Source organism: Elephantulus edwardii, unplaced genomic scaffold (assembly GCF_000299155.1).
Source record: "Elephantulus edwardii isolate Elephantulus edwardi_28Jun2011 unplaced genomic scaffold, EleEdw1.0 scaffold00499, whole genome shotgun sequence".
Classification (NCBI taxonomy): Eukaryota; Metazoa; Chordata; class Mammalia; order Macroscelidea; family Macroscelididae; genus Elephantulus; species Elephantulus edwardii.
In genome coordinates, this window is record NW_006400249.1 from 305,359 (window position 1) to 329,931 (window position 24,573).

The following is a 24,573-nucleotide window of genomic DNA, read 5'->3' on the forward strand; positions in this document are numbered from 1 at the left end:
AAAAAAAGAAGGGAATTTCTTCAACATAGTGAAAAATATATATGCAAAACCAAAAGCCGCTGAGCCTTTCTCAATGGAGAAAAACTAAAAGCATTTTCTCTGTGCCCAGGGACCAGATAAGTATGTCCACTGTCACCACTACTATTTGATATTATATTGGAAGTACGTGCTAGAACAACAGGACAAAAGAAGTAAAGAAAAGGCATCTAGATGGGCAAAGAGATGGTTAAATTGTTGCTCTATGCAGATGATATGATATTGTACGAAGAAAAACCAAAGACTCAACCAAAAACTGTTAGAGCTAGTAGATCAATTTAGCAGAGTAGCAGGATACAAAATCAATATCCAAAAATCAGTGAGATTCCTCTACAGTAATAAAGAGAACTCACAGAAGGAAACCAAGAAAGCAATACTATTTATAATCACCAACCACAAACTGAGACACTTGGGAGTGAACCTAACTAGAGATACAAAAGACCTATTCAAAGAAAAATACAGAACATTTCTGCAAGACACAATAAAAGACCTAAAGAAATGGAAAAATGTGCACTGTTCAAGACTTAATATTGTGAAAATGACAATACTACCAAAGCAATCTATATGTTCAATGCAATCCCAATACAGATACAAAATTCATTTTTCAGGGAAATTGTCACGTTTATCTGGAAAGGCAAAAGACCACAAATAAGGAACATACTCTGAAAAACAAAAATGAAGTGGAAGGCAAAGCATTCCTGACTTCAAAACCCACTACACAGAAGCAGTAACCAAAACAGCATGGTACTGGTCAAATGACAGGCATAGAAACCAATGTAACAGAATTGAGAATCCAGAAATGGACTCATCTATCTACGGTCAATTGATATTCAACAAGGAAATAAAACCTAACAAATGGAGAAATGACAACCTCTTCAACAAATGGTGCTGGCAAAACTGGACTGCTACCTGCAGAAAGCTGAAATAGGATCCATTATCTCACACCATACACAAAAATCAACTCAAGGTGAATCAGAGACTTCAAAATAAAGCACAAAATTGAAAAAAAAAGCTCCTAAGTGACAAACTGGAACCAAGCTTAGAAGGCCTAGCCTACGGTATAAAGTATGCCAAATACAGCAAGAAATGTACAATCTGAAGAGGATGAAATTGATGAACGGGAACTGTGCACAGCAAAAACTTTTTCAAGTGGGTGAAAACCTACCAACTGGGAACAAACATTTGGCAATAACCTCTCAGACAAGAGTCTGATAACAAAAGTTTATAGAATACTTCTGCAGTTCCACAAGAAAAAGACCGATAACCCAATTACAAAATGGGCAAAAGACATGCAAAGGCTTTTCACAGAGGAAGATATTTGAGTGGTCAACAGACACACGAAAAAAATGCTCCAAATCACTGGCAACAAGAGAGATGCAAGTCAAAAGCACAATACAGCAAGTAATAAATGTTAGAGAAAGATAGGAACTCTTACACATTATTGATGGGATTTTAAAATGGTACAACCACTGTGGAAGGCAATTTGGTGCGTCCTTAAAAAGCTGAGCATAAAATTTCCTTATGACCCAGCTATTCCATTGCTTGTAAAATACACTTAGAGAATGAGAACTGAGGCACAAATGGAGATTTGTACACCAATGTTCATAGTAGCATTATTCACCATCACAAGAATTTGGAAACAGCCCAGCTGTCCAACCACAAAAGAAATGGATTAAAAAATTATGATACATTCCCACAATGGAATACTATGCAGCACGCAGGAGCAATGATTTTGTAAATTATTACCTAACTTGAGAAGGACTGGAGAGCATTATACTGAGTGAACTAATTCAGTCCCACAAGGATAAATATTGTATAAAACCATTATTGTAGAATAAGTATACGGATCTAAAAGGGGTGGGAAAGCCTGGAAGCAGAGGGATGAGGATGTTCAGGGAGAGGGGGGGATTAATCATCGGGTTGTACAATTTGATAGGTGGGCGGGTGAGGGAAATTCAAAGAATTTGTCTGAATTTGTATTCAAATTTTGTAAATAAGCTAGTAGAGAGAAAAAAAAGATATGGAGATAGGACATATGCCTGGGGTACGCCGTCCCAATTATAAAGCACATAGTGTTTCTGATGACTCTCCTGGTCCAAGCATAGGTTTCATATAAGACAAGCAAATGTTCTGGATTCCTGTTTTTCTCAGACTTACCCAGTTTGTTGTGATATAAATAGTCAAATGCCTTTACATAGTCAATGAAACACAGATAGATATCCCTTTACTCTCTGTTTTCAGCCAAAGTACATGTAACATTAGCTTTAATATCCCTTGTACCACGGCCTCTTCTAAACCCAGGCTGCACATCTGGTAGTTCTGTTGGTATGCTGTTCCAGTTGTTTCAGGATAATTTCAGTAGAACCTTGTTTGCATGAATACAAGTTGGGAAAAAATGGAAATTTTCAAAAAGTAAAACTCTTCTGCACTTAAAGACTATAACTACACAATCAAGTGGGTTATAAATGATCTCAACTGTAGAAATGAAGATGCTCATTGACAACAAGGCAGGTCTGACCCCCAACTGACCCTCCAGCCAGCTTTTAGAGGCTGGAAATTCCAAGTGGGGGAGACTGCTGATCTTTCTCCCAAAGAGTGCTGGTGGATTCGAACTGCTTGCTCTAGAGTTGTCAGAGCAATTCCTTATTCACTAGGCCACCAGAGTTCCCTATTCTCTGAATAAACCTAGAACTTTCTGGGGTCAGGTGAATGTTTTCCATGGACTATGAAAAAAGAGATTCTTAGCTTTCCATTCTCCAATTTGGTTTTTCTTTTGGGTAGTTCTTCCAGTCAATGTTTCCTCCTCACTTAAAGCTCCTTTTCTTCTCACTTAGAATTCTTCTTTCCCAAGAGTGTCCTTTTTTTTTCTCAAACTCTATCTGCAGGCTCCACCCTGCCTCTCTTGTCACCTCCACTCCTCTAAGTCGTGGCTGATACATGTGTTAGGTGACTTGGATTTTAGTCTTTTAATTTTTCTAAGTGGCTAATTAACACCATTTGAGTGCTTTAAATGCAACCTGCCCATCTGTCAAACTGGCTAAGATTCTTCAGGATGCTATACAAAAAAGGCTGAAGGGTGCCTGAAATTCCCAAGCAAAAGTAATTTAAAAACTGTGACCTGCTTAATCCAACTATAGATTACTGCTTTAAAAAAGAATTTAAATATTTTTTTCTTTTCTTAAAATTTATTACTTCAATGCTAGAGAATTTCTTTTGAGGGATGACAGTTGGAAACAATAAAATGGAGAATGAGTTTAATTTCATAAACAGTTTTCCAAGGGAAAGAAAATTAGGCTTTTGTAGTTTTAAGAGAAATACTGCATTCAGATTTAAAGAATGACGCTTGGTTTCACATGATGTTTTAATTGTAAAGTTTCTCGAAATGGAGCTATTATTTGGATGGAAATATTAAATTACAAAGACAAAAATCTTCGTCTCCCCCCGCCCCTCAAATCCCTGCCTTTAAAGCTGTTCAGGCTGGAGACTTGAAAAGGTTCCAATCATATGCCACACAGACGTGGGCAAAGCTGACTTACAGGGTTCCAGGTTGGGAACGGCCAGGTGAGGAGCACTCATGACCACCCCAGAACATCAGACCTTGTCCAGTGCTGCACCTGCGTCTTCACCATCCTGACACACTTGAGCCCACTGCTGCTGAAACACTGCCAATCCATCTCCTTGGGAGTCCTCCCCTCTTTTGCTGACCCTCGTCTTTTCCGAGGAATAGCTTTTCCTAGCAACATGCCCAAAGTGTGAGAGATGAAGTTTCACCATCTTTACCTCCAAGGAGCACGCTGGCTGCACTTTCTCCAAGACGTACCTGTTTGTGCTTGTGGCAGTTCACGAGATAGTCAGTGCTCTTCTCTAACATCACAGCTCAAAGGCAACATCGATTCACTGCCATCCGGATTCACTGTCCAGCTCTGAGACGCATAGCAGGTGACTGAAAAGACCATGGTCTGAATCAGGCACACCTTAGTTCAGGAATTGCTGTTGTTTTGTTGTGTACTGTAGAGTTGGAACTGACGCAGAGCTGAGCCTCGGCGGGTTTTCAGGGGCAATTAATCGCACCGGAGGAGATTGCCCATCCGTCTCCCTTGGAGGAGCTGGTGGCCTTGAACCTAGTGCCTTGTGGATTGCAGTGTAGCTTCTTCTCTGGCCACCAGAGTGCAGGAATTAGGGATGTGTGAATACGTATGACACAACCTTGCTTGCCAATACTGAGGAGGACCTGAGGAATTTGCTGCAGAAGGTCAAGGACTGCAGCCTTCAATATGGATTGAAGCTCAACATCAAGAAAACAAAGATTCTCACCACTGGACTGATTGGCATCATCCTGAGAGATGATGAAAAGATTGAGATTTTTAACAGCTTCAGCTTGCTTGGCTCCACAATCAACACTTTTAGTATAAGCAGCCTGGAAATCAAAAGATGAATTGCACTGGGAAAATCTGCTGTCAGGGATCTCTCCAGAGTACTAAAGAGCAACAATAACAGCCTGGAAACTAAGGTGCACCTGGTCTAGGCCATGGTCTTCACAATTACTTGCTATGTATCAGAGAGCTGGACAATGACTAAAGATGATAGAAAAAGAATTGATGCCTTTGAGTCATGAAGAGTATTGAATATACCATGGACTGCTAAGAGAACAAGCAGGTTCTTCCTGAAGAGGGTGAAACCAGGTTGCTCCTTGGAGGAAAGGATTTGAAACTTCATCTGACATACTTCGGGCATATTGCAAGGAGGGCCCAATCCTTGGAGAGGAATATCATGCTTGGAAGGGTGGAGGCCCAGCACAGGAGAGGAGGAGCTTCAATGAGATGGATTGACTCAGTGACTTGGGTATTAGAGGTAGGTTTGTCAGAGACAATGAGGTTGGCTCCAGATAGAACTGTTGTACACAGGGTTGCTATGAGTTGGCACAACAGCACAGAACATGAACAACAAATAAGTGTGGTTCTTTAAAGACACCAAACACAGGCAGATGACAGTATTTTGCAACAACAGTACCATGGCTGTCCCCAAATTAATTCCCCCTTATTGATGACCTTAGATTAAAGGGCGACCTTCCACCATCAGAAAGGCTCCATGGTCCTGTAGTCATTACTAGGGAATGGAGGTGTCACACAAAGTTGCTTTCATTTTAAATGCAGCTTAGTTATTAGGGAAAAATGCACACACTTCAACCTCAACATTCAATCAACATGTTTTCCTAACTTAGAAGGAGGCCTCCAGGCTAACCACTTAGCAGTGGTCAAGTCAAAAAGAATCCAATGGAAGCTTCATTAGAAAGATCAGGCAGCACACAAAATGCCAGGGTTCAGACAAGGAGAGCGTCTTCTCCATTAATCTCTGCCGGGACCATTACCCACATTCCTCCTTCTCCTCATCAGAACCCTAATTAGGGTCCAAAATTACAGGTTAGGCAGCAAAGTCACCTGGTCCCAGGCAACAACGCCTTGGACATCAAACCCTCGTCTTTGTCCCCTGGGTAGTGAGCTGTGGGCAAAGCACCGGGACTGCCTGCCTAATCTGGGCCACCGGATTAGTTCAAGGGCAGAAATTATTATAGTCATTTGTCTGAAAGAAAAGAGTTGTTGCAAAAATTACAAACTTTGAAAAGATGAAATTAAGAACAAGATAACAAATAACTGTCTTGGGCATTTAAGAAAGAAAACAAGGACAGTTATCTTTTTATAAGCACCATTCTTATCACCATGGTAACACCACGGACATTGGAAGGTCCCCTCTAAAATAGCTGTTCATTCTGGCCAGGCAGCCTCTGAAGGGCAGGGCGACTTGTCTAGTTACCATGGCAGCCAAAATTAGCAGAGCTTTTGCAACACTAACAGAAAGCATCTTTTGAAGCACTCTGTGAATCACTCTGGATCATAATGATGCAAGGTTAAGCGAAACTTAAATTTCAAACACTGTATTATTACAAACAATCCTTTTACATTCCTCCTTGAGATTTGACTCAACCTAGAGTAAGAGGTTCCCCTCCGCTCTTTAGAGGAGTTGGGGTGGGTCTGGTTTTGTTTGTTTCCCTTTTCGATTCCCACGCCCTCCAGTGCAAACGCAAACGCGTTTTGTTTAATTTCCAAGCTCGCCTGAATCGCAAGAGTGAGAGCTCAGCTCATGATTCATTCGCTCTTATTTTGGAACTGGGTGAGGAATAGGGAGGGGTAGAGGGGTCTAACAGAGCCTTCTTGTCTGCTAAACGCTAGAGGGAGGAAGCAGAGGGGAGGGTGGAAATGAGGGGACAGTGGAGAGCAGAGGTGGGGGAGGTGAGAGGAAGAGGGCAGGCAGGGGGAGGAGAGGAGTGCATGCAGGTGGCCAGGTCCCCACTGCCCTTGAAGAAGCCCCACTGCCCTTGAAGAAGCACCTTTATTGCCCTGTCCCCAGAGCTCCTAATATTCCTGAGAGACATTCAAGAAAGAGAGCCAAGGTGGTCCTTCCTTCGTGTGGCAGGAGGCGCCCAACTCAATAGTGTGGAGTGGGGAGTGGTAGGCTCCCTGCCTGGGGTCACAGCTATTAGCTGACCTTCCTCTACCACAAGCCTTGGCTGCCTCTGAAGATTAGGGCTCTGCCCAGCCCTTGCTCTGGACAGTCTCTAAGCGGCTCTGGTTGGCTCACGTGGGGGAGAGCACCGAGACACTGCACTGGCAGGAGTGCCCACAGTGCAGACCCAGACACGGTGCCCACCCAGGCACAGGGATCCACACAGTGCACGGACACGCGTGTCCACACAGTCACATCCACACAGTGCACCGGCAGGAGTGTCCACAGCGCACACCCAGACACAGTGCCCACCCAGGCTCAGGGATCCACACAGTGCACGGACATGGGTGTCCACAGCACACATCCAGACACGGTGCCCACCCAGGCACAGGGATCCACATAGTGCATGGACACGGGTGTCCACACAGGCACCAGATTACACACAGTGCACGCCCAAACACAGTGCCCACCCAGGCACAAACATCCACATAGTGCATGGAAACGGGTGTCCACAGTGTCCACCCAGACACGGTGGCCACCCAGGCATGGTTTCCACACAGTGCACACCCAGATACGGTGTCCATACAGACACCAAACCCCACACAATACGCGAACACGGTGTCCACAAGGGATGGGAATCCATGTAATAAACGGACACGGATGCTCAGAGCGCTCACCCAGACACGGGTGTCCATACAGGCACGGGAATCCAGTGCACGGACTCGGGTGGTCAGACCACAGACCTGCGTGTGCAGTTTCCTCCAGCTCTAAAGAGCTCTCTTCAGGCGGAGATGGACCCGAGGTGGGGCAATCACTCCTAAGGGATGCCTGATCTCCTGACCTATTTCACTCCCTAACCCCTCTGCGAGTGGCGTCGCCCCTCACCCCTAGGGCTCCCGAGGGAAGAGGCGCCCCTCTCTAGCCACCAGGCCCGCTGCGCAAGGAGACAACGGCGGGCAGGGTGAGGTGCTCACCGTGAGCCCTGGGCCCCAGCTTACCTTCATTGCAGACGGGCTCGGGGTTGAGCCCCTGTGCCGCGCGGGGCGCTCGGGTGGTTTGCGCTGCGGGGAATGGGCGCGCAGTGGCCAGCTTGTGGCGGTGCGGAGGGTCCCGAGCTGTCAGCGACAGCTGACCTGACCCACGGCGGCCTCGGTCAACGCTGCCCGCAGGACCCCCGCCCCAGCTCCCCCGAGGGAGGGGGTGTTGTGAGGCGCCCGGAGCGTTCCCCGAAGGACCAATCCCGAGCTGTGGGCCGGGCAGGAGGGAAGGACATGGGGCTGGACGGAGACGCGGGCCTGGACCTCGTCGGCGGGTTGCTATGGTAGCCGAGAGGGAAGGAGGGCTCGCAACGCGGGGAGCCATCGCGCACTCTGGCAGGGGGTCCGGGTCTGCGGCAGAGGGGATCCCTCCGAGGGCGCGCGTGGGAGCGGCGACACAGTGGAAAAGGACACACTGACGCCGCTTCCATCAGCGCAAGCCTGCAGGACGTCGCTCCAATCTCCGTGAGCAAGGGTTCCGGTGTCCTTGGGAGACCGAGGCCACAAACCGGGGCTCGGCGCCACCGCGTTTCTCTGGGTGAGTCTGGCAAGGTTTGCGTGTTTCAGAAAGAAATGCTAATAATGCGCACGGACTCCGGGTATGCATGAGGCCCCTTCTCGGGCGTCCCCTTCCTCTTCTCCAGCATACATCCCGGGATGACGCTCTGCTACGGGCAAGTGCCAGATAGGTTTCCAGTTTGCAAACAAGCCGGGACACTGGATTGGTGTAGAGCTAGGAATAAAGTTCACAGGCTATGAAGCTTACAGGTTGTTCCTGGAGACCCAGCTCTCCATGTTAAGGATGAAATGGCGACTTTGCAGGGGTCATCCCGCCCTGTCACCGCTCCTCCTGCCCTGCTCCCGGCTTCTGTGCTCATGATTCTGAAGGGGGCCCTGCCAAGGCCCAAGGACTGAAGGGGAAAGGATTTCCAGTTTAGCCTTTTCCATTAAGGAAGCCAGGAACCCATTGCTTCTCCCTCCCTGTTTACCAGGCAGCCTTTGTAAATGTTTTCACAGGTATTATTTGGCACGTACTGTCATTACCAAGCCCATCTGGACTGATGAGGACCCCAAGGTCCCGGAGGTTTTCAAAGGGAGGTGCTAGGACTGAACTCCAGGGGTCAGCCTTGAAGTTCACCTTCTGCTGCTTCCTTGCCATGTACTCAGGAGCCAGGGGACAAGAGCAGACGTTAACCTTGGACAGCTGGAGGAAGAGTGGTCACTGAGCCTGGCCCAGAAGTCCCAGCAACTGACTATTGCTTGGTTTTGGAGGGTCCCTTTATTAGAGAAGAATAAAGGTTCCTTGTGAGAAGGCAAACCTCCTTAAGATGAAGGGGCTTTAACAGTACAGCCTGTCAGGCTAGTTCCTGCTGTGTTGAGCTTTATCAGAGGACTTTTGCTTTTGCCTGTTTGCATTCTCATGTGTGACAGCAGGAGTCACCAAACGCTGTTTTCACGTGAAGACCACTTCTTCAAAGCCACCAACCAGCCTGTGCCAAACTGAAATTCTGAATGAATATTCTGACTGTTCAGGGAGAGCGCCATCCACTTGCCTGGGCCTCCACGTCTACTGTTGGGCTAGTCACAGTATTAAAACGGGTAATTCCGATGGCTGCAGGGACCTTTCTCAGCCCTGACAGCTCGTTTCAAGGAGAATGTGGAGCATCACCTCCAACTTGCCAGACTTCAGATTTGTGGTTTCTCAAATTCAAGATTTCCAGGTTTTCTTGTCGGGGATGGAGTGGCAGTCTTGTAGGCCACTGTCCTAGCCACATCTCTGGTGGTCCAAGTGCTCCTAACAGCTCCCCAGGAGAATGACAGTCTCCTCCCACGCAGCTTGCAGCCTCGGAAAACCTACAGGTCAGCTGTGATGTCTGGGCTCTGATGTGAGCCCGTTATTCTGCTGTGTTCCTATGTGAAAAAGTTGTCCTCTTGTGTGCCCACCATGCTTGACAGATGTTGCTGATTCTCACAGCAGCAACCCCATGTCAGAATAGACCTGTTTTATAGAACTCTGGTGCTTTAGTGGTAGGGAGTTGTGCTGTCAAAGGCTCTTGGTTGGAAACTTAGAGGATCTTGGTTTGAATCCACCAGCTGCTCCACAATATGGGCCACCTCCTCCCACACAATTTATGTCCTGTTGAGTCACTTGCAACTCACAGCCACCCTACGCACGACAGCTCTGAGCCCTGCCCTACTCTGAGCCCCTCCAACACACATGCCCCATTACCCCAGTTAGTGTGTCAGTCATCTCTTCCGAGGCTTTCCTCTCTTGCACTGTCCCTTAACCTTCCCAAGCACTCTATCTATCCTTTAAGGACTGACTGGTCCCTTCACGGCAACATGCCCCAAGTATGTGAGACAGCCTCAAAACCACTCTTCTCCATGAAGCAGCCTGTTTTACAACCCATGTGATTTACCACCTCTGAAAACCCGCTGGAGGGCCGGCTGAGTAAATTACGACTCTACAGTACACACAATCTTTACTACAAGACCAGCAGGTCTTTCTCCCAGAGCTGCGAGCTGTGAAGGCCCCTTTGTCAGCAGCCGAGCACTAACCTCCACAGGACACCCTCTCCCGGCTGCTCCTTCCACTCACAATCTCATGGGAGGATAGAATTAGCACCTAGGATTGCCAGGGTTAGAGGATGGCACAGAGGGCAGGGCTCGGATCAGTTTGTCCATAGGGTCACTATTATCACACAACTCGATGGCACCTAACCACCACCGCCTTTCGCCCACACAACAGAACTCCTTGAAAAATCAAAACCCCACCACCTTCAATGTCCGTTCAGGAAGAGCGTCCGTCGCATTTCCTAGGCTGTTTCGTATTTGTCCCACGGAACAGCTGGCCTCAAACTGACTTCTGGTTGGCAGCCCAACACATAACGCACTTCCATCACCAGGGCTCATGTTGCTGGGTGCTGGCGGGTACAACTTGCAGAGACTCTACGAACAGGTATGAACCCTGTCCTTCCCTGCGCCATCCTCACCACCCCCCCCAACACGTCTGAGCCCGGTCACCACGTCAGCCGGCCTCTGCAAGTCCCCCCCTCTCCTTTGCTGACCTCCACCTTTCCCAGCTTTAAGCCTTATCACCAGAGTGCCTCATCTACATACCTCACAGGGTAGGGGTGGAGGAGGATCGCTGTAGGGGCAAAGTACCCAAGTCAGTACTTGAAGCAAATATCCATGATTTTGAATAGATCTGTTAAATGACCTGCAAAATGCTGGCTAATGTAGGATCAGCAGTAGGTGGCTTTACTCTTACAATCCAGCCCACTGGCACTCAGAACAACAGCCTCCATGCCTTTCAGGAGAGATTAATCATATGCCTATGAAATCCACCTGGGAAGGTCCTACCAAAAATGCTGTTTAAGGGTCAACTTGGCTTAAGGAACAGCCTGAACTCTTTTCAAGCCTTCAAGAACCACTGGATGGTAACCATTTACATGTTTGAGACCACTCGTAATGTTTTAAAAACCCAACTATAGCTAATTTAGGCACAGTGAACACTCACTCAATATGACTTGATGGAATTCTATTTTCCATCTTCAAAGGGAAAAGGTAACTTCAAACAGAAGACAAGAAATGTCCTGTATACCCTTCTGATCTTAGAAAAAGGCCACTCCTTATTTCATTACAAAGTCTGAATTGTCTGTAGTGTAGAACGTCATACTCGTCAGTCTACTTGTCACACTTGAACTGTGACATCCTTTAAGGCCGATTACCACAGGACACCAAGCACCCTTCAAATTCAGCATCGTCACTAATGAAGATGGGATGGACTACAAACACCAACCAGCCTTTGTTCCTGTGCTTACGAGAAAGGGGTCCAAGGCTCCCTCCCTCCCTTTTCTTCTCAGCAGACTGTTTAGAAATTAGGAGTGTGTGCTGAGGATTTTCTCTTAAGTTACGTATTAGTCATTAATACAGATGACACAGAGGGAAAAAACCCCACCCAGCCTGATCATGTACCATAGTCCACACCGGTCATCTAAAAAAGAAAGAGTCACATACACATAATTGTAAAGTTTACTTTAAAAATGTAATTATCTCCCAGAACTGGACAGGTAAAGAAAATAGCATATTGGTTTATCTTATGTGGTTGTTATATTTTATTTTCCAAGTAATACTGATTAAAAATATTTACACATCTACCTAAGTCCACAGTTTAGCACTCTTATTTGTATGGCTTTAAAAGTTATAGCACAAGATCTTTACATTAAGGAGTTGGGGGGGGGAGTTTCCATTCAAAACAAAGCCTGATATATATGGTTTTCTCTGTACTTTAAATACATTAATTTTTTTAAATGATGCTCTTTTTTTTTTTTCATCTAGTGGTAAATTACTAGTGCAAACTTTTAATCAAAATGAAGTTTACCACAGATGTCAATGGATTTTTCCCAACTGGAAATGGCCCTTCAGCTGCCATTAAATGAAATGTCTCAACCTTAAAAGAAAAAGAACTGGTGGCTGGTATTTATAAACAAAAAATAGAAAATACTATAGCATCATCTACACACTGCTCCTTACCACACAAACTCTGAAAGAACCAAAGATGCTTTACAGAAGCTCTGTTGGCTTTGAAAAGGCACATGGGTGTGGTTTTTTCCCTTTACATTCTAGACATTCACCACCACTCTGTTCCTGCGGCAGAGATGGCATCTGTGATGACTGGGGTAGACATGGATGTCATTCAAACTAAAGGAAGCCAGAAGCCGAATTGAACTGAAGTTAACAATGCACTTTGCTTCATGCAGCCTTGTATTTCCTAAGTATTCCATTTTCTAACATGCATTAGAATACATTAATTGTATTCTAATGATTTTACATTTGATTTTACAACAGGAGGGGAAATAAAATTTGAGGAAGAACATGACCTGGGAAAGGAAGGGAAGAACCCTTACGACAATGAAAAGATACATTCGTACCAACTCTATAAAAATAACAGAACCCATTAAGTTTCCAGAAATACACATCTCAAAGTCTCCTATTCACTGGAAAGTTCCCTCTTTTGTGGCATTAGAGAAAGCGGGGGAACCAATGTGCTTCAACAGAAACAGCACAACAGGAAAGAGTTAACTTTGGTCCATTTGTCTGTCAACAAGGACAGTCACACTGCCCAATAATCAGCTGGAAAATGCAACACGGAAATGAGAAAATATATTCATCTGTTAGTTCATTCTACAACTGGCAGGGGGTTTCAGTCCTCCTCCTGTGCCTTTTCAGCTGGGGAATCCGTGGCTTTGGTCTTTAACGTCCCCGTGTCTTCAGGATCCTGGCCGGTATCGTCCACCCCGTCGGCTTGGGCAGGTGACGTTCTCCCCTCCTTGACGATCTCAGGGCTCACGTGACCCAGGTCCGCGTCCAGCAGTCCAGGGGGTACTTCCACTGGTATGGGGTTCACGCGCTCCACGTGCAGCTCCTCCACGTGCACCTCGGCGCCCTCCTCGGTGTGGATCCGGCCCACTTCCAGATAGCTCACCTGGACCTGCTCCGACAGCTCGCGCAGCCCTGCGTCGTGGACCTGGCCGTCCTGTAGCAGGTCTGGATGGACCTGCTCCACAGTCACTTGTGCGGAATCCACCTGGACCTGAAGCACCGGCAGCACATGTACCTTCCCGACTTGTTCTATAATTGTCATTGATGTTACAGGTTCTGCTTGTACATGAGTTTCTACAGAAAGAACTTCTTCCGTTATTAGATGCTCTGAAATATTGTGAGCATCACTCAGATGTCTCCGTAACTCATTTCCTTGCATGAACCACAAATCACACAAAGTACAATGATTGGGTTTATCTCCAGTGTGAATTACCAAGTGATCTTTGAATTGGTCCCAGCTGTTAAACACACTGTTACAGACCTGAAATAACCAAACACACAGTGTTAACAATATTTGCAATCAAACCAAGGAACTAGAAATGCATTTATTCTGTGAGGGAAAGAAGCTGAAGGTTTACTCTGAAATGCTATGAATAGGATACTGGCAAACCCCTCATCCAATTATTTGGTCTTTTAATTACTTGGAGCCATTTAAGCCACCTTGAAGAGTAAAATTCAGCGACATTGGTCTGTCACAGTATTTAGACTAAAGAGACCTAATCACTGAAGAAGATCCAGAGAGAGAGTTTGCTTGGCTGCCTTACCCTCCCTCCCTCTGGGAGAAACAATGTGCATCCTAGGACGGAGACTTCCAACAGCTCCGGAGCGGCTGGTGCATGCTGCTGTTCACTGCTGAAGAGGCAGAACTCACAGCTGACCCTCCAGACAGTTTTACGGAACCTGCCTTTTGGTGACACTGGTGTTTCTAGGGCTGGATTTTTATAAACATCTCCTCTAATTACACCTCTAAATGTCAACAATGATATTCTTTCAAAAAAAAAAAAAAAGATATTCTTTCCAACTTGTCAGCTCTGTATTTTTGGACTCTGTTATCCTTCATTTTTTTTTAAAAAGGGTGAAATCTATCTTGATAGTGTATATTAGGTATCTTCATGTTGTACAACCATCACCACTATTTCCAGTTGATTGGTGTTTTGTTTTTGCTTGGGTGTTTTTTTGTGTTTTTTTTTTAAATCACCCCTAACAGAAAGTCAAGCTCCTCCTGGCAAAAGTGGAGAGTAAGAAAAAGACCCTCAATGAGATGGACAGACACAGTGACTTTAACAACGGCCTTGACCTAGAAGTATCTACTTAGCAGTAAAATTCTGGGTCTTTTAGTTTGACTTTCTGAGGAACCACCAAACTGCTTTCCATAGTGGTTGTACCATTTCACATGCCCACCAGCAAGGAAGGGACCTCTAGTGGTGTAGTCTGGAGAGTCCTGTTGGTAAACCCAAAGGTCAGGCCGTTCTGACCGCTGGAGTCTACCAGCAGCTCCGAGGGGAAAATCTCCCTCCTCCCTTGCAATTTTTGAAAACCTGCTGGAGGGTCAGCTGAGTTGCTTCCGACTCAACGGCAATGAGTGAGCAAAGAATGAAGATCCCAATTTCTCCACGTTTGTGTCACGCTTATTTTCTGGTTTTTAAAAGCATCTTTGTGTGAACCAACACACAGCTGGCCTACAGCAGGTTTTCTGCAGCAGTAAATCACAGGAGAGCTCGCCAATCCTTCTGCCACGGAACACTGGCAGCCAATGCAGCTCCTCACTGTTAGGCCACCAGAGCTCCCTCCTCACGTCCTAGTGGTTGAAAAGGGCTGTGATTCTTCATGTTTAAGTATGTCAGGCACAAGCGCCTTCACTAACAAGCACAGCACACATTCACACATACCTGACATTCATAAAGCTTCTTTCTTCCCTTTTTTGCCCCTATTCCAGTTTGGCATGCCGTCAGGTGACATTTGAGTGTGCTATTTCTAGCAAATCGTTCATGACAATTTGGACATTCAAAGGGTTTTTCACCTAGTAAAAGAGGAAGAATATACAGACATATTGATAAATCAAGAAACCCAGGAAAGGTAAGTAATTTTATTTTTCCTTTTGGTCAATTTTAATTCTTGATTAGGATTTCCATGTTTTTACCATGACCAGAGGAGGCAGTATTTTAGTAAGATCTCTTTAGGCACTATTTTATCTGTCATCTGGTGAAGAAATAAATACTTTTTATATTTTTGTGTTTCTTAATAGATTTTCTTTTTTTCCTTAGATAAAAATCAAGACCAGTGCATCACCGTCTGTTCTCCAAGTGTGTCGGCGATGGAGAGGAGAGCAGAGGAGAGGGCTGCTGGGAGTCACAGTCAAGTCAGCAACATTAAAAAATAACAATCCAGTCTACAAACCATCTTTGAGCCCTCACTGTGCTTTGTGCCCGATCCCAGGCTAGGTGGCAGAGATGAAAGGGAACTGTTTGCAAAGCCTCTGTATCACAGGCCAGGGGGTCAAGGTGTCCTCAGTGAAAATGAGCACAGTGCGACGTGGGCACAAAGGCCATGGAAAGGGCACGTGCTGCAGCGGCGCAAGGAGGGGTGAGGCCTGTCTCCAGTTCTACGGAGAGGCGACAAGGAGGATCAACACTGACTCCCAGTCTCTGGCTTAGCTCACTAACCAAAATGAAGCACACTCGAGTCCAAGCTTGGAGGGACCCCAGACAAAAGCTTCAGTTCTCTGCCACATCTGTAAAGATGTCTAGTAGGCAGCTGCACAGATCTGCTTTCAAATGGAGGAGGGGTGATATGTAGATAGGATTATTTAAGTAGTAATAAAAGCCTTTGTTGTTGCTGTGGACCACAGAGTCGGAGCCAACCCACAGCGGACCCGCCAGTGGGCTTTCAGAGGCAGTTTAGTCCCGTGGAGGAGGCTGCCTAGCCCTCTCCCTTGGGGCAGCTGATGGATGTGAACTGTGTGCCTTTGAGATTGCTGTGCAGATCCTGACCACCAGACCACCAGAGCGCTCTAGTAAAAGCCTGAGGTTAGGATAAAAACCTCCCAGCGTGTGCGGGATGATGTAAGGAGTCACCACATTCAAAGAGCAAACAGATGCACCAATGAAAGAAATGAACACTCAGCAGGAGAGGAAATGACTTAAACTGCTGTTAACAATCATAGCCGACCCTTCAGCGGCTTCTGAGAGGCAGTTAAGTGCAGAGTGTTCATCTTTCTCAGAGCTGCTAGCTGGTGGATTTGAACCACATGCCTTTGGGTTGACTGTACAACTCCTCACCATCAAGCCACCAGAACTCCTAACTGCAGAAAAGGAAAACCACAAAACTGAGGAGCACCGAAGAAAGTTTAGAATGAGGGTAATAAACGGGACTGAAGTGAAGAGAAATGTCAAGTAAGATATTCCCAGGATTCTAACAGCTCTGTAAACCACAGTCACTGCTGTGGAGGGCCCAGGGCCAGATCTCTGTGGGATGAGGGAAGGAGAGGCGAGTACAGAAATTCTCAGTAAGGCTTTTAAGAGGCCACTGGAGGGAGAGGAGTTACACTGAAGGTTCCTCTTTTAAGTTATGAGAGGTCTCTATATTTGTGGAAGAGAAAAGGAACAATGAGGAAGGAGACATGTGGGAATGACAGCTGTGACAGTCTTGGCTAGGACATCCCATCTCATGAGGACACCTAGGGCTGAAGAAATGGAAAACTACTTCCTCTGGAATAAAGGGGGAGAAAACAGAAAATATGGAAGCTGCGCCAGGTAAGAGGGGAGCCAGGTTTGTCCAGAGAAAGATGAGGTGTCGGAGGGACCCAGAGTGAAGGTCTGAAATACAAGGAAAGATGGAAACCAGACACTAAGGGGTCTGACTAATACACTTCCTTCAGTTTAGAAATCAGGGCACAGGGGAAAGGGTTGCAATTATTCCAGGATAATGGGATATGCCAAGGGCTATGGTAGAGTGCGAGAACTCAAACACTTCCCACAAGGCCCAGACAGGACAGAGGTTCGAAATGAGGCCGTGTACTAAGTGAAAAGGGGAATAAAGAAGGAAAGGTTAAATGAGGTAGAGGTGTAAGAGCAAATAAGAGAGGAACATAAGGAAGACGAGGTGAGGCGCTAGTGGTGAGGTCCCAGAAAGCAGCCCTCACAGGATGGGCAGCACCAAGCAAGTTACAGGGCTTTTCCCCACAACAGTTTGTTTTCTTTGTACAATTTGGGAGGGGGAAAAAATCTACTCACCTGGAATTGGTGCCTATACAAATAAACCTTTTAATTCCCAAATGTTATACACCCACTCCTTACTTATCGATATGATTAGTTTCCAAAGACCAGGTTGTTATTTGAAAAATCAAGCTTATATGGAGGATCTGCTGAGAATCAAGCCCAGCCAAGCTGACATGTAACAATATCACACCAACATTGCCGCTGCTCGCACCTCAGTGTTCATTACTGTTAGAGAGGTCATTAACACACAAATTTTTTTTAACTGCTGCTGTGCATGTGAATTATTGGACAATGAAATTACTAACAAAGTTATGAATTTCCTACAAATAGAAATTGGTATACCTCTTTGGCAATTTGATAAAATTTGATGACAAGGTGAGCATGTAAATACAAATACAGGTATGTTTCTTGCAGCATAGATTGGAATAGTAAAGGGCAGACAAAATCTACATGCCTATCAACAGGGCATGGTTAAGTTAGGATTATACTCATTCGCTGAAAGCCTATGCAGCTAGAATGAAAAAGATCGTAACGAGTCATAAGTGTCTCATGGTTTGTTGGGTTTTTGTTACAGGTAAATTAGATGGCAGAGCACTGTGTCCTACATATTCTTGGTTGTTTTTTTTTAAATTTTTTTGTTTTGGTTTTATTTTTAAAGAGTTGTGTGTTAACTTGAAAAGGCAAAGAATATATCTGAATGGACAAATGTGTAAAAAATAATAGTAGTGTGCTTCTGAAGAGAGCTACTGAAGCAAGGAAAGAGATTCACTCACTCTTCATTAAATACCAGTTTAACATTTGTTATCAAAGTCAGTTTACTAAGTCTAATACAATCTAGAAAGAGCAACTTCAGATACAGACAGTACAATTTTCAAGTGGCTTCCACTTATTTGTCACAATCCTCCATCATGAATATCAGAAAAACAAACACGTCCAAAGGAAATTTAAGTGTCAGGCTCATGACACTGGCAAATGCCAGAACTGGGGCTGGGCATCAAGGCCCACATTCTATGAAACCACAGCACCTCTGCTGGTGCTGTGTCCTGCAGAGTCAGCACCAACTCACAGCTCACTTCCAATGGGTTTTCAGAGGAAGCAAATCACACAGAAAGAGACTGCCCATCTTTTTCACGTGGAGCGGCTGGCGGATTTGAACCACGAGCCTCTGGGTTGGCAGTACACCAATTCCTTTTCACTAAGCTACCAAAATGGGCAGCAGCAACTACACAACAGCTAGGTTAAGGATCACTCTAAGGTTTTCTCTCATGCAGGGTATCTGACAGAAATTTGTCAATGTATCGACATAGTATCTACACTATGAGACTGCTTTCTATGTGGTACTTGGTCAGTCATCTATCTTAAGCCACATATCCTGCCATTCTCCTACCTGGACCCAATCCTTTAGCCCTAATAAACTACCTGTCGTTGAGTACCCAGTCAGAACTGGCCTACAGCTGACCCTCCAGCAGGTTTTCAGAGGCCATTAATCTCACAGAAGAATGCTCACCCTTCTCCCATGGAGCAGCTGATGGATTAGAACCGCATGCCTTTGGGACTGCAGTGCAGTTTCTTACCACGAGGCAGCTCTGGCGGCCTAGTGGCAAGAAGCTTTGTTGCAATCTCAAAGGGACATGGTCGAGTCCATCAGCTGCTCCACAGGAGAAGGATGAACAATCTCCTCCCGTGCAATTAAATGGCTCTGAAAACCCACCAGAGGGTGAGCTGTGGGTCCGTTCTGACTCTACAGTACACACCACCACCACCAGTGCTTCCACAAACAGGTGCTTCCTCTCCTTCGGCTATGCCTATATGTATTCCATTATTAATACCCTTCCGGGTAAGTAGCACCTTTTCGTTTGTGCCATGGGGAAACCCCTTTCCATGAATGAACAAGTAGGCATTGCTATAGGCCTCTGTGCTGATTCCCACCAAAACTTGCGTCTGTATTTCTCCCTGAACGTAACTGAAGTAGTGCCTTGAAGAAAAGGGTGCTCAGAAATCTCCAAGGCCCAGTATATTAGTATTATCATTACTATTTTCCAAATGCAAAGCAATTAAAAAGTCAAGTAACAATGAAATTTTGCAAAACAAGTCACAAACTACAGTGCACATTTTAGGAATTGATAAACTTCCTAGAGGTGTGTGGTTCAAATCGACCCAATGCTATGCTGGAGAAGGAGGGACAATCTCCTCTTGTACCAGTCAGACCTGATTTGACAGTACACACAAAAAATAAAATAAAGCAACTTAAAAAAATTTTTAAAAATTGATTAATAAAATTGTGCAAAATATGAAACAGGATGGTGTATACATGCATGTGTTGGGGTTAGGGCACAGGAAAAGGATTAACTTTATCATCATACTTAGCTTGGTGAAGAAAAAAGTAGTCATCTTTTATTAACTTAAACATAATGCAAAACCATTTAATTATGCTTTCCTCAACTACCTTGTCACTACTAAATACTAATGCTATGATTTGCTGAGGTTGAAAAACAAAAATAAGCTTATGTGAACTCTAGCTAGCACCCAATTCTACAAGGTAAAACAACTAAGTTATCTGAATTTGTTTTGGAGGCAAAGACAATGTATTCTGCTGTCCAGTCTACTAAGCTGAAGACCTAAAAATCCTATTTACAAATTTGCAAAATGGTTCTGATGTCCATCTGTCATATCAGCAGGTAATGTTTTGGGCAAAAAGAGGTAAACGGCTGCTATGTCCACATTCTTAGGGAATAAATAATAGAAATGTGACTGTTTCCTTTTAAGAACACCAGACTATCAAACTACGTTCATGACCTATTAAGATTTAGTTACTAATCGAATGGGTTGCTGGTATAGAAACTCTTTTAGAAAGTTAATGCAGATAACCAGAGAAGAAATGTAAAATGGACCATTAAAATCACTAATATTTAAAAACGCCAAAAAATCGGCAATCCCTAAATACACAACAGATATACATACAATATATGAAATTCAGAAAGCATTTCCTCAAAGATTTCATAAATGCCTTATTGTTGGTGTTGGGTGCCATCAACTGGACTCTGAGGCGTAGCTGACCTTCCAGAGGCAGTAAACTGCATGGGAGGAGTCTGCCTGTTTTTCTCCTGTGGAGTGGCTGGTCGATGTGAACTGTGTACATGCCAACTCATTAAAATGAAGTCACCACCACACCACTCGACTCGGCTACAAACATGGTGTCTTCAAGTGTTTTAACACCGCAAGCCTTAAGTGTAGGTCGAGATTCTCGTGCTATTCATCCCACATTCAAGTCCTAAGTACTGACGCCAAATGCCTATAGTGAGAGATGGCATATTATCTGCTGGTTCTTTAATTTCAAGTGGTGCAAGGAGCAACTCTGGGCTCCTTTTAAGTTACCAATTCCATTATTAAAATGTGCGTGAACTCAAAAAACTTCCAAATGAGAGTGTCAAAGGGCTTTACTACCATCACAGAAAACAAGAGCTTTTTAAGTGTTACACTGAGCACACACCCAGTCATTGTGTTCGCTTTCATTTTAGCGGATTAAGTCCTAGGTCTGTTGCAGGGGACCTAGAAAAGAATGCTTGGGGAGTGAGAACTGACAGAAGAAAAAACAGCCACAGGGGATGCAGAACTATGAGGACCAGAGATGTTCGCGATGTCTCCCTGGGGCCAAAGATGGCTCCCGGGGTGAGGAGCAGCATCAAGACCTTCTGCTCACCTTACTAGCTGCCCACACCAGTCCGGCAGCATGAATGCCTTCTGTTGGTGGTGTCAGGTGCCATCGAGTCAACTTCAACTCAGAGGTGGCAGATGGAGCTAGCCCACAAACTTACCAGGTCAAAACAGACACCATATATCTGTCCATGACAATATAAACACACCAGGGTCATTTGTATATGATGTGACACAGAAAATATAAAAATAGTGAAGATTCACTATAATCAGAATTTAATGAATTAGGACTGCCAAGTAAATAATTACAAATGTTTTACATTCTCTTAAAAAAAGAAATTGGCAAGGTAGAAGAGTGACACACTTTCAAAGTTAATAGTGCTTTTGCTGTTTAAACATCAGTATTTCAAATATTATAAAAATAATGTGCTCTTAAACTGCACATGAGAAGAGAGAAGTGGGTTCTACTAGGACTCTACTAAAAAGGATTATCAACATTTAGACTTAAACTAAATGTGGAAAAATACACACGTTAACAGAATAAAGTTTCCCAATTACCTGTATGTTTTCGAAGATGCTCTTTAAAATGTCCAAAGTGGTCAAACTGTTTCTCACAGTACTGACATACGTGAATTTTTTTCCCAGTTCTTTGCTTCTTACTGACTCCACCCTCTTCAAGGTGGTAACAATTGAGGTGCTGTTTCCATGCGCTCTCCCGAAGATACCTTTTATTGCATATATCACACTTGAAACTCTCAGTGGAGTGTGATTTCATGTGCTCCTTAAAATGGTAAAACAATTTAAATGAACGGTTACATTTCTCACAATGGAACAAGTCCTTCACATGTGACAGCTGAAGTTCCACAATTTCAATACCTTCTACCTGTTTGCTTGTGGGGTCAGATGCACTGCCATCTTCCTCTTTAATCTGCCCTTTTCTATCACCTGGACGATACTTGCTGGTAATATCGGCCAACAGGGCTAACGCAGAATCATCAGAGGAACCCGTACTCTGAATGTACTTTAGGGACTGCCGGGCAGAAGCCACTTCCTCCAACGTCTCCATGGCTTCATCTTCGACTTCAATTGTGCCTTCCGCAATCTCCACCTCAATCTCCACAGGCTCTGATTCTGCACACGGCAATGACTCAGTGATCACATTGGAAGTTTCTGCAATCTTTCTCTTTTTTGCCTCATTTCTTCCTGCATTATTTTCCTCAAGTGGAGCTGCATTTTCTTTGTTCCTGAAAAACATGATGTTATAGAGTTAAAAAAGAATCAACATCCTAGCCCTTTTTGTTGCGTTTGTTCACCTCTTGTACTGCCTGCAATACAAGAAATTGCCTTGGGACACAGAAACAGTGTCTCCCTTCACAGTAGAGGGCACTGAAGTCCACTACAAAAGAGTATGTCCCTTGAGGGGAAAAGGGAAGCAGGTTTGTCTGTAACCCACTTTAAAGATTTGTGCTTGAGGCTAGGGATTATGTAGCTGTGATGCAGACCCTTTCGAAGAATCCACCTGGGCCTTGAGCCAGGACTGGATGGAGGAGGAAGCACCTTAATTGTGAAATTCATGCAGTGCACAGCGGGCTGCACTGAGAAATTAAGGCCTCTGCATCCGACCCAGAGTCCTGTCTCTTTTGCCATCATCCATGAAATAACGCACTCTTAAAATTCGTTGGCTGGCAAAATTGGGTAAAATTTCAATTTCCTCAGAGTTCTTGCCAGTTCTCAGTAATGAGGACAGGGCCCTGAAAGAGACAAGCCTTTCTCAACAAGGATGAGAACAAAGGGATTAAAGGAATGTGAAGGACACGCACTGAAACGGAAGGCAAACACAATGACTAAACTGTGTGGTCAAACAGGCAACAGTCCTCCACTTGACCGCATGTGATGAGGTGAGAAGCTGCAGGAGGTGTGGGCAGCAAGCTCGAGGACAGCTACTGGACAGTGTACGGGCTACTCAAACCTTCCTCTGGGTCAAGGAGGAAGGAAAAGGACCTTCTGGACCAATGTCTCGTTCTAATGCAGAGGTTCATCTTGGTAAGCACACAGAAGGGTTTGCCCTCCTGTAAACAAGTTACCCTGGTATGTATGTACAGCAGATGTGGAGAGGCGAGCACCCAACCTCCCACGGACAAGGACTACACCAATCATCACAACTGTGCTTGGTCCCCATAGGAAATGAAGGGGTTATGATCTTCTCAAGCAAAAATGACACGCCTCCTTATTGTCACCATCTTGGGCATCTTTGGAGACAACAGTCAAACATCCAATTAGCTTTATAATGATGATGAAGACAACTATCAAATGAAAAACCAACCCAAAGAAATAGAGACTTTAAAAAAATTTTTGTTCCCTTTTTCTTTTCCTGAGACCAATTCTTTCAGTCCGACTTACTATCTTGGAAACATACCCTTACCCTATGCTGTTGATGTGTACCACTGAGTCGGCATGACTCAAGCTGAACCTCCAGTGAGTTTTCAGGGCCAACAGTAAATCACACACTGCCCATCCTTTTCCCATGGAGCCGCTGGTGAATTTGAATTGTGTACTTGTGGACTGGCAGCACAATTCCTTAGCACTAAGCTACTAGAGTGTAGGTTCTAACCCTACATTAGAACCAGGCTAAAGAGACACTACAGTGGTAACAGGGCAACAAATATTTCAGCTTAACATAAACACATTAAAAGGGAGGGTCACCACTCCACAAGTCAAACCTGAGTGATCCAAAAGGCATACTCTCCACAGCCCCCACTAGAAAGCCATGTGGACCGGGATGCTGAATCAAGAGGGCCCTGAGCTAGAGTGGGTTGATCAGTAATGATCACTGTACTGTGTCTTCAGGTAGGGCACTGGGTTAGCTAAAAAACACTGCAGTTTGTTTGGTCAAACTACATGCAACTTCTACACTGCTTGAAGCCTAAGGGATAAATGTGCTCTGCTTACCTACCCTCTACCTCCACTTTAGCTGCTTTAAAGACAGATCATTAAGGATAAAGCCAAGGTCTCCCGGTGCAAGCTGTGCCACGGGAGAAGAACACAGCCAAACTTTCAGTAGCTCTGCGTCATGTAGTGTGCCAGATGCAGGTGTCCTGTTCCTCACCCCCCAATCCCACTGGAAGGAGAGGTGCCTGCACTTGAACCAGGCATCCCAGGAGGCTCACTTCATCTTGTGGGTGGGACAACTCGATGTGGACATCGAGATGTGTACCATTTACTTCCCCACCCCAAAGGTACCAGAGATTAGATTATCCCAATTAAGAAGAGGCACACAACAGAGAAATGCTAGTGGCACACTTCTCCCTGACATTTGTCACCAATGATAGGTCAGGATGGATGACAAGTGGCTCTAGCTTCCGATATCCACTGTTTACATTATATTGATAATGCTCTGTTGACTGATAGATTAGAAACCTTGGTTTCAAAGGGGCTGTGAACATCTCAGCTGCTTCCTGGGTGGGAGATTAAGAAACATAGTTGGAAAATCCCTGTTGACACAGCCCTGGCCATTCCTTTCTTTCCAACAGCAACATAGGGCTAAGATCCGCCTGTACATCCTACAGGCAACAACTAGGATGAAAAGGGGCAAAGTAGATTCAAACATAACTGGTTCAGTGACGTGATCCTTCTGTTGAACTGGCATGATCTTATTCCTAAGAATAATGACTGTGGGGAGCTCTGGTGGCCTAGTGGCAAGAAGCTGCACTGCAATCCCAGAGGTGCATGGTTCGAATCCACCA

At 45.0% G+C, this 24,573-nt stretch overlaps 1 pseudogene; it reads right to left on the bottom strand.

The window, feature by feature from the left end:
• Nucleotides 1-12,756: 12,756 nt before the first annotated feature.
• LOC102865007 overlaps nucleotides 12,757-24,573 on the bottom strand; it is a 33,944-nt pseudogene continuing 22,127 nt past the window's right edge.